Source organism: Dermacentor albipictus, chromosome 4, assembly GCF_038994185.2.
Source record: "Dermacentor albipictus isolate Rhodes 1998 colony chromosome 4, USDA_Dalb.pri_finalv2, whole genome shotgun sequence".
In the NCBI taxonomy this organism is placed as follows: Eukaryota; Metazoa; Arthropoda; class Arachnida; order Ixodida; family Ixodidae; genus Dermacentor; species Dermacentor albipictus.
The window spans coordinates 175,258,394-175,268,087 of record NC_091824.1 but is presented as its reverse complement, the minus strand read 5'-3'; the positions used below and the strand labels follow the sequence as shown (position 1 = coordinate 175,268,087).

At 47.0% G+C, this 9,694-nt stretch overlaps 1 protein-coding gene across 1 annotated transcript in view; it reads left to right on the top strand.

Annotated features, from left to right (window-relative positions):
• Window positions 1-413: 413 nt before the first annotated feature.
• Window positions 414-9,694, top strand: part of LOC135919821 (UBX domain-containing protein 4-like) — a 66,403-nt gene continuing 57,122 nt past the window's right edge. Inside the window, exon 1 of the mRNA XM_065453770.2 lies at window positions 414-588. The gene's annotated coding sequence lies outside the window, so the exon portion shown is untranslated. The remainder of the gene's footprint in view (window positions 589-9,694) is intronic.

Here is a 9,694-nt window from a genome sequence, read left to right as displayed (position 1 = left end):
GTCGACGTAATCTTCAAACCATACCGTAATCTAAGGGCGCTTATGTAGCTTACTCATTAGCAGCTATGGTCATTTGTTAGACGTAATAGTTCTGCGGAAACTCGCAAGGTGAAGGGAAGTAATTAATGAAGGGAAAATGAGACATTCACCAATCGTGGCAATTGCTACAAAGGAAACCCATACGGGTTCCTCTATAGAAAAGCCTAGCGGAACCCGTATGGCCGGGTTTCCTTTGTGGCAATTGCTATGATCAAGGTGGATGTCCCATTTTCCCTTTATTAATTGGTCATTTGTTATTGTAAGACACTGTAATTATGCACAGCGACAAGTTGCAAAGAAAGGAATTTACACTGTTTTCGCACTTACAGAACGAGAAAGTGGAGCCGAAGTAGGGTATGTGCTATTCATTCCAAAAACAGCTAAAAAGAATAAGGGCACATGCTCGTGTTCATTCCACGACAGTTCCGATGGCAGTCAAGCAGTCGTCCAGTCAATGATTTTTTCCGTTGATGAAATGCCAGTCTGCTCCTACAAGCACGCTTATCCCATGCTCAGGCAAGACCTGATATTCGGTGACGGCAGCCAAACGTAAGTCCTTGCGTTTCACCTTTTCAAGTACATTTCTCTCTGTCAATGTTGACAAGTCGTTGCATACTTCTGGAACTTCTATAGCCTCTATTTCAAGTCAGTTTGTACTGACTATACAGTGTGACTTGTATACTTCGATAATATTTCTGAGGTGCTGAAATATTTTCTAATCCCGAGATGGTGACCTGCTCTTCGGTTAACACAGTGGCTTTCAGCTTCCTAGACAACTCTTCCGTGATGAAGCTGCATTAACTGCCACCATCAATCAACATTCTTACGAGGCGTTTGCTTGCAGTGCACTGAACTCATACTTGTGTGGTCTGCAGAATAACGGTGTACATTAGCGAGTTTGTTGACGAGCTGAAACCAGTTGTCCGCGTTTCTGTATTCTTCTGCTTCCAATTTGGGTTGCACATCAATGTGATATGTCATCCCTTGCATTTTGCACAACTTGAACGATGATGGAACCTTTGAGCAATACTACGCCATGTCACCTGCGCATGTGCGACTCCGTAAACTACAAGGCAACTATGTACGCCATAGGAAAGCACTACTATCGCGGACAAATCAAAGAAGTTTTTAGGCAAGTAACACTTACGGAATGGGCAGCAATAACTTCCGAAGCTCGCTGCCGACTGTACCTACTGTAATGTTTGGGCTCGGGCATGAAATAGGTGGTAGCTGGCCCATGCCGCCGTCCAACTTATCCACGCTGAGGACGTTGTTGAAGGGAGAGACTTGTTCTCATCAACAACGAGGAATATGGGATTTATTTACAGTATCTACATGAGAACGTTACAGTTCATCAGTCTAACATGAGTGAAAGAGGAATGCACCCTGAAGAGCCGATGACGGCTGCTTATAAACACTCTGTCCTCCCTAGATCCCTAGGTGAGAGAGAACGGTCGTTCAACCTCCAACCGATTCGGAGCGTCCAAAGTCATCGTAGCCAACCCGCCTTTGAGGGGGAGGGTTTACACACTAACTTCCGCACAGGTTGTACTGACCACTCTAAGGTGAGAGGGTTGTCGCAGATACGGGTCTGCCCCGAGCAGGCGCCTCTTGATCGCAGATATGAGCACGCAGACAGTGCCCGCCGCGTCTGTCCATTGACTAACGACTTCTAAGGCCCGTGAGACGGCGCCGCAAAACATATTCTTTCAGGAATTCCCCCGCTCCAAACGAACCGTGAAGGCGGCGGCGACTCCACCAACAATACTTGGTCCACCGACTGCGTCTAGACATCTCGGCGCCTCATGGCAGAGAAAGCGGTGCACTGTGGTCCCTACAAAGAGAGTCGTCGCAGCAGACATGGTGACGCCGAAGGGCTGCTGACTCGGCGCATTGTTGTTTTCACAAAGTGAGTAGTCGCAGCAGACCTGCTGGCGCCAATCCGATGGTCGCTTCCCCGAAAATCGCCAGCTCCCGCCGGTCAAACGTTACAGTACAGAGATGCCCCTTTCTGCTATCAAAGCGAGCGCATCGTGCACGTTATTATTATATTATTATTCGAAACACGAATAGAAAAAAAAGAAAAATAATGCGTACGAGAAGAAAAGAAAGTATTACGTGACAGTTTACAGTATCACGCACATCATAAGAAAATAACGTAGCGACAGCAGTAGCGAATTTGGCAGTACAAATCTTTACCATGTATGAAAGGGTCGTAGTTCGCACCCATCTATTACCTCTACATTCGCACTTATATTAGTTTTCGCGGGTTTTCGTTTGTACTCAAGAAGATGACTTGCGCGCATTTGCAATTGCTAAATTACAAGTATTGCAAGTTCGGCGGCAAATTGGACGTCAATAGGTCTCCCGCGCGACGCTTACGTTGTAGCTTAAGGGAGGCGTCGTATAAGCGCTTTCCAGCCATAGAGCAAGGCCGCTTCCAAGGTCGCATATTTTACGCGCGGCTCAGAGCTATTGTTTGGCGGCCCGTCTCGCCACTGAAAATTTGCCTTCGAGCGAATGCCTCAGTCAATGCACCCTCCTCACATCCGACATCTCAGCCTTGCGCGGCGCATCAGTACCAGGTCCGTCTCGTTCGGAAAGACTTCGATGCATTAGACAGGCAGCCGAGACCGCGAGTTGTTTGGTCTACCGCCTTGAACACGCTACTAGTGAATTCCCGGTAAGCGCTGAAAGTGTTTTATTTCCTCTCATCTCCTTTTTTTCATCACTACATTTAAATATTGTTCAAGTTCACCGAAAATGTATCGTATATCTAGCCGCGTTCATGGCTGCATGCGTACGGGTGACTCCGAAAACACGATGATGGAACCTTTGAGCAATACTACGCCGTGTCACCTGCGCACGTGCGACTCCCGAACTACGAGGCCGGAGCCGTTTAGAAATCGCTCTGTATTGAGTTAACCCATCGCGATCAGGTAAACACCTATATCGCGGACAAATCATAGTTTTTAGGCATGTAGGGTCCTCGGGGCTGTACTTGTCGACGATAAGGTAGCCTCCCCGCCTGCGGGATTATCTGACTGAGCTATGGCGAATGCCCTGGTTGCCACAGTCGGAAGTTCGAATCCCGCTATAAATTATATATATATATATACATACATACATACATATATATATATATATATATATATATATATATATATATATATATATATATATATATATATATATATATATATGATGGTGAGCTTGAAATTCACCTCCTCCAGTGCACAACTTCTGCAAGCTTGGCGTGACGCCTGTCAACGGCACAAGATGCTGAGAGCGAGTGGGACTACACTAATCCAGGTACAACCAAATTAGGAAGGCCCAAAAAGCTTCAACAAGACACTCCCTCACAAGATAAGGAATTGGCCTCCCTGGTGCAGTATTCGGCCACCCCCTCCCCAATGGCTAATTCAATTACCCAATGGCCTTCAGTCCGCAGCAGCTGCGGAGCGCCTGACCAAGGTTGCGGTCAGATCTGTAACGCAGCAGAGGCTGCTAAGAATCTCTGGATCCAGACAGGCCGCCAGTGGAAACTGACTCTTGCAACGTTCAACCCCCGAACCCTCTCGAGTGAGGCGAGCTCAGCAGGCCTCTTTGAGGAATTATCAGACATTTTTTGGGATATCATCAGCCTTAGTGAGAATTGAAGAACTGGTGAGGCTTATACATTGCTGAATAACGGACACGTCCTCTCCTATAGAGGTCTCCTAGATAAGCAGCAATACGGGGTAAGATTCCTAATCCATATGGACGTAGCGGGCAACATTGACGAATTCTACAGCATTAATGAGAGGGTAGCTGCAGTTGTAATCAACCTTAATAAGAGGTATAGATTAAAGGTAGTACAAGTCTACTTTCCAACATCCAGTCACGATGATGAGGAAGTAGATCAGTTTTATAAAGATGTTGAATTAGCGATGAGAAAAATGCAAACTCAATATACTGTAGTAATGGGCGACTTCAATGCAGAAGTGGGGAAAAAGCAGGCTGGTGAACAAGCAAGCGGCAACTATGGCGTCGATTCTAGGAACGCCAGAGGAGAGATGCTGGTACAATTCGTAGAAAGGAATAAGCTTCCAATAATGAAAACCTTTTTCATGAAGCGTACCAACAGAAAGTGGACCTGGAGAAGCCCTAATGGTGAAACAAGAAATTAAATTGACTTCATACTTTCTACTGATCTACCTTTCTCCGATCTACCTTCTACCTTTCTACCGATAGGTAGGGTAAACTGCAGTGATAACAGGTTAGTGAGGGCTAGGATTCACCTTGATTTGAAGACGCAAAGAGTAAAATTGGTCAAGAAGAAACAGGCCAACCTAGAGGCAGTAAGGGTAAAAGCAGACGAATTCAGGCTGATAGTTGCAAATAAATATGCAACCTTAGAACAGATAGATGAAGATGACATATAGGCAGTGAATGAAACCATAACTAGGCTGGCCTCAGAGGCAGCAACTGAAGTGGGAGGTAAGGCACCAAGTCAACCAGTAGGCAAGCTCTCCCAAGTAACAAATGACCTAATAAAGAAATGACAAAGAATGAAAGTGTCCAACTCAAGAGATAAGATAGAGTTCGCGGAACTGTCAAAACTGATCAACAAGGCGAAAATAAGTGATATTGGAAACTATAATGTGAGAAAGACTGAAGAAGCCGTAAAAAATGGACGCAGCCTGTAATCAGTGAGAAGGAAACTTGGCATAGGCCAAACCAAGATGTATGCACTGAGAGATAAGCAGGGTAATATCATCAGCAATCTCGAAGGTATGTAAAAGCAGCGGAAGTATTCTATCCTAACCTGTACACTACCCAGAGGACTCAGGAGTCCTGTATTCGAAACAATAATGGACATTATACAGAAACTCCTCCTATAACTAGCGATGAAGTCAGAAGGGCTTTGCAAGACATGAAACGAAGAAGGGCGGCAGGAGAAGATGGAATAATAGTCGATTTAATCAAAGATGGAGGAGACATAATGCTTGAAAAACTGGCAGCTTCTTAAGCGAAATGTATATCGTCTGCAAGGGTCCCAGAAAACTGGAAGAATGCAAACATCATACTAATCCACAAAAAAGGAGACGTTAAAGAATTGAAAAATTATAGGCCCATTAGCTTACTCCCAGTATTATATAAAATAGTTACCCAAATATTCTCCAATAGGGTAAGGGCAACACTGGACTTTAGTCAACCAAGGCTGGCTTCAGGAAGGGATACTCTATAATGGATCACATCCATGCCGTCAATCAGGTTATCCAGAAATCCAAAGAGTACAATAAGCCTCTCTATGTGGCTTTCATAGATTAGGAAAATGCATTTGACTCAGTAGAGATACCAGCAGTCATGGCGGCGTTACGTAATCAAGGAGTACAGAACGCTTACGTAAATACTTTGGAAAACATCTACAGAGGTTCTACAGCTACCTTAATGCTACACAAGAAAAGCAGGAAGATACCTATAAAGAAAGGAGTCAGACAGGGAGACACGATCTCTCCAATGCTATTCACTGCGTGCTTAGAAGCATTCAGCCTAATAAACTGGGAAGGCTTAGGAGTAAAGATCGATGGCGAATATCTCAGCAACCTTCGGTTTGCCGATGACATTGTTCTATTCAGCAACAATGCAAACGAGTTACAACAAATGATTGAGGACCTTAACAGAGAGAGCGTAAGAGTGGGGTAGAAGATTAATGTGCAGACGACAAAGATGATGATAAATAGCAGGGCAAAGGAACAAGAGTTCAGAATCGCCAGTCAGCCTCTGTAGAATCTGTGAAGGAGTACGTTTACCTAGGCAAATTAATCACAGGGAACCCTGATCATGAGAAGGAAATTCACAGAAGAATAAAAATGGCTTGGATCGTATACGGCAGAGATTTCCAGCTCCTGACTGGAAGCTTACCATTATAATTGAAAAGCAAGATGTACAATCAGTGCATTTTACCAGTGCTGACATATGGGGCAGAGACTTGGAGACTGACAAACAAGCTTGGGAACAAGTTAAGGACCGCGCAAAGAGCGATGGAACGAAGATTGCTAGGCATAACGTTAAGAGACAGAAAGAGAGCGGTTTGGATCAGAGAGCAAACGGGTATAGACTATTGCATCTGGGTCGCAAGCCCCAAGGGTAGCGTTGGCCTGGCGGCCTGGGACACAACTGGAAGCATCCGAAGGTCCTGGCAAAGCACGAGTCGACTGCTGACAGAACAACTTGTTTATTCTAGCATCGCAAAAGAGCGGCCGGTCAGGTCGACCGAAGTGGAGAGACGGGAGAGCACGCTACTCGACGGAAGAATTCGGTGCCTCTCTCTTGGCGTCCGGGGGCAGCTGCTTTTATACTCTCGGAGTCGAGGGCAAGAAGGGACGCCTCGTCAGAGGTGCACGTGACGGCGGGGCACGGACACGCTGAGAGACGCGTTGAGACGAGTGGGTGACGCATCCGCCGGGCCCGCGCCGGTCAGACCTCCTCGCTTCACACTTGGGGAGCTCCTCTCCCCGGCTGCCGCGCTTTGACAAGCGTGGGCACCAACATGCACACACACACACACACACGCACACACACGAAGACACGTGGCACTGAAACATGCCTGGACGCGCTTGGCGGGGAGGCGTTGCGGCGGCGCTGAACGGGCCAAAATATCCGCCTCTTTGAACGAAGCCCCGGCGTCCGTTGCATCCGCGCCGGCTATACCGCGCGTCGTAGGCGAAACGTAACAAGACGATATTCGAATTGACATCAAGAGAAAAAAATGGAGCTGGGCAGGTCATGTAATACGCCGGTTAGATAACCGCTGGACCATTAGGGTTACAGAATGGGTACCAAGAGAAGGAAAACGCAATCGAGGACGACAAAAGACTAGGTGTAGCGATGAAATTAGGAAATTCGCGAGCGCTAGTTGGAATCGGTTGGCGCAAAACAGGGACAATTGGAGATCGCAGGGAGATGCCTTCTCCCTGCAGTGGACATAAAACACTCGTCCTGTGTTCCTGCTTGTCCCTGTGTCATTCTTGCGCTATGTATCCCAGTTTGTACATAAAACAGGCTGCTACTGCTGCTGCTGCTGATAATGATTATGAGTTATATTTCATTTTTTTTAAGCACGGCGTGCATATAGACGTAATAAACTCGCGGATCGCAACCTTTCCCGTGGAAAAACCGCCAAGCTTCTAGAAAAACCTAAGCAATGCTGATTAGCTCATGTGGTTTCGAAAAATAAAGCTATCGGAGCTGTCTTTATGGCAATATTTTGCACTCCTTGAGCCGCTTTTCTCTGCTGCACATCATGGGAAGCAGCGGTTCCATACAAAAAAAGTTTATTTATCTTGTTTACATCGCGAATTGCACAGAAAAACCACTGGGTCACACATTTGATAAAGACACACAGACACAGATCACAAAGAGAATGTTTTAGCCATGAGAAGCAACGCGTCAGGTGAAACTAGCACTTGCGAACTGGCCCAAGCGCGTCTATTGTGCATGTAGAGTGAGGTACACATGCCATCACAAAATGATCCCAAATGCGCATTAGCCTGCTCGAGCCGCGCCAAATAAAACGTTTGTGTGACGATACGGATGAGCCACAGATAACAAATTCTGCGCTTTAAACCGAAGGTGCTGCGAGTGACTTATTGAAAATTACGCGTTGTAAGTAACGCATGTGCTCCTCCAGAGAAGACAGGTGCAGAAACAAACGGGTGGCTGGACGGTTAACGGGCGCCACGGCTCATAGTCCATACTACACATGCAAAATACATGGCATAACATACGTCTTGCTAATCTTGTCAACAGTGCTTTTATCCCAAAAAACAGCAAAACTATTACGGCAGGCAAAAGGAAACAACTTACCGCAAAAGCGCGGTGACACGTTGAAAAGCGCGGTTTGGTGGGCTTACGTAACCAGCGGCACATGACTGGCGCAACAGACGCGTGCGTAGAGTTTCTCACTACAACACCTAGAGGGAAATCTGTCGCCACCGTCTACGGGAATTGGCGGCGAGGAGTTACGGAGTCGCCCTCTATCGGAAGCGCCTCGATGCCGTAGTATGAGGGATCACGTGACGCGCTCCTCATAGGTTTTGCTGTCAGCGCTCACTGAAAACACCACGCGCGAGCTCTCCCGGACATTTCTGTAAGTACTTTCGAAACGAGAGAAGTTTCTTACTGTCTAAATAATAATCTTGGGCAAGCTGAAAGCACACAATCGTTTACAGCCGCTATCTCTTTACCGAATACGTACAGCGAACGCCACTGCGCGCGGTCGCCGCGATGGAGTCTCCCGAACCGGCTTCTTGCGTGAAAGGTAGGTAAACGCCGAGAGCAAACTATTTGAAATATGTTCTTATAGTGTTTTTATAACTAAATGGAGCGTAATAGAATGAAGCCTCAATGCAGCGATCGCGCAGATTCGCAGCGACCGACTGCGCGTCTGCATGCTTGTCCGCGCACTGTTTCGCTTTCTCCGCGCGCGCGTTTTCGCACAGTGCCATGAGCTTTAGGCCGCAGAATATGAGCATTTGACAGTATACAGGCAACCATTGTTGCGTGGGCGCTATCAGAGCTGTTCAAAAATAATTTCATTGTAGAGACTTCGGCGCCTACGGGGACTGTGATGTGCCGTCGCGACGATGCAATCCTTTTTTTTCTTCTAAATTCTTTGACCTTTCAATACTATTTCTGGAGTTGCGTCGCACTGTATGTTTATCGGCGTTCTCAGCGTGCAATTTCCCGCTGCTCCTTTTTTGTAATCCAGTGCATTAATTCATAACACAAACATGACCATATGCCATGCTTTCTTTAAATGTGCTTCTCACCGCTGCCTTTCCACTCCACTGAACTTGGCAGTATCTATAGTATCGACAAGTTCATAGACCAAACCGTCATGACATTAGTCGGACAGCGGACTCAGGCGAGCGTCTCAGTGCGCGTTTTGAGAACATCGCAGACCGGGCGCCGTAGCAGAAATCTTCCTCGCGTCTGTGCTTGTTGCATACCCGAGTTGTAGCCGATGACTGCCGGTTTTATGTTTCGCGAGCCAAGCTTCACACAGCTTCTTGTCCTGCGGCTACGTGTGAATAAGACCGACACCGGCCTCCGTTACGTGCGTCCGGCCCTGCGGCACCGAGCAGTAGCCTACCATGTTGCGCGCCTTCAAAGGCAGCCACTACTACCTATTGTAGTGCTTTCAAGCGTTGTAAAGGAGACACTCGAAGCGGGAAAATTTCGCCACTAAATGAAAACCGCAGCGTACGCGGGAATTTAAACTCGTTTTCAGCTCGCTCCGGCGCGCCCGAAGCAGCCGACGCGGCCGCTATGTCCACGTGATCCCTCTTAGCACGTCACGCCGACGGTGGCGCCAGCTTTTCCAGTGGTGGAGCTCGAGGCCAATATTCTAAGAGGCGCTGTGCCGTCATAGGAATGACGGTATGCGAGGCTTGTGTTGGCTGGTGTTGTAAGAGGCTTCGTCTAAAACATGGATATGGTTACACAAATAACGCGTTCTTAAAGTAAAATCTTCATAAAATGTTTCCGTTCACGCATATTACATCTTTAATCACCTACAATACATGACCAAGCGACGAATAGCAAGAACAGACGACAAACTGTTTCAAAGCGAGCGCGAATCTTGTCGTCTGTCCTCCAATTTTAGCGT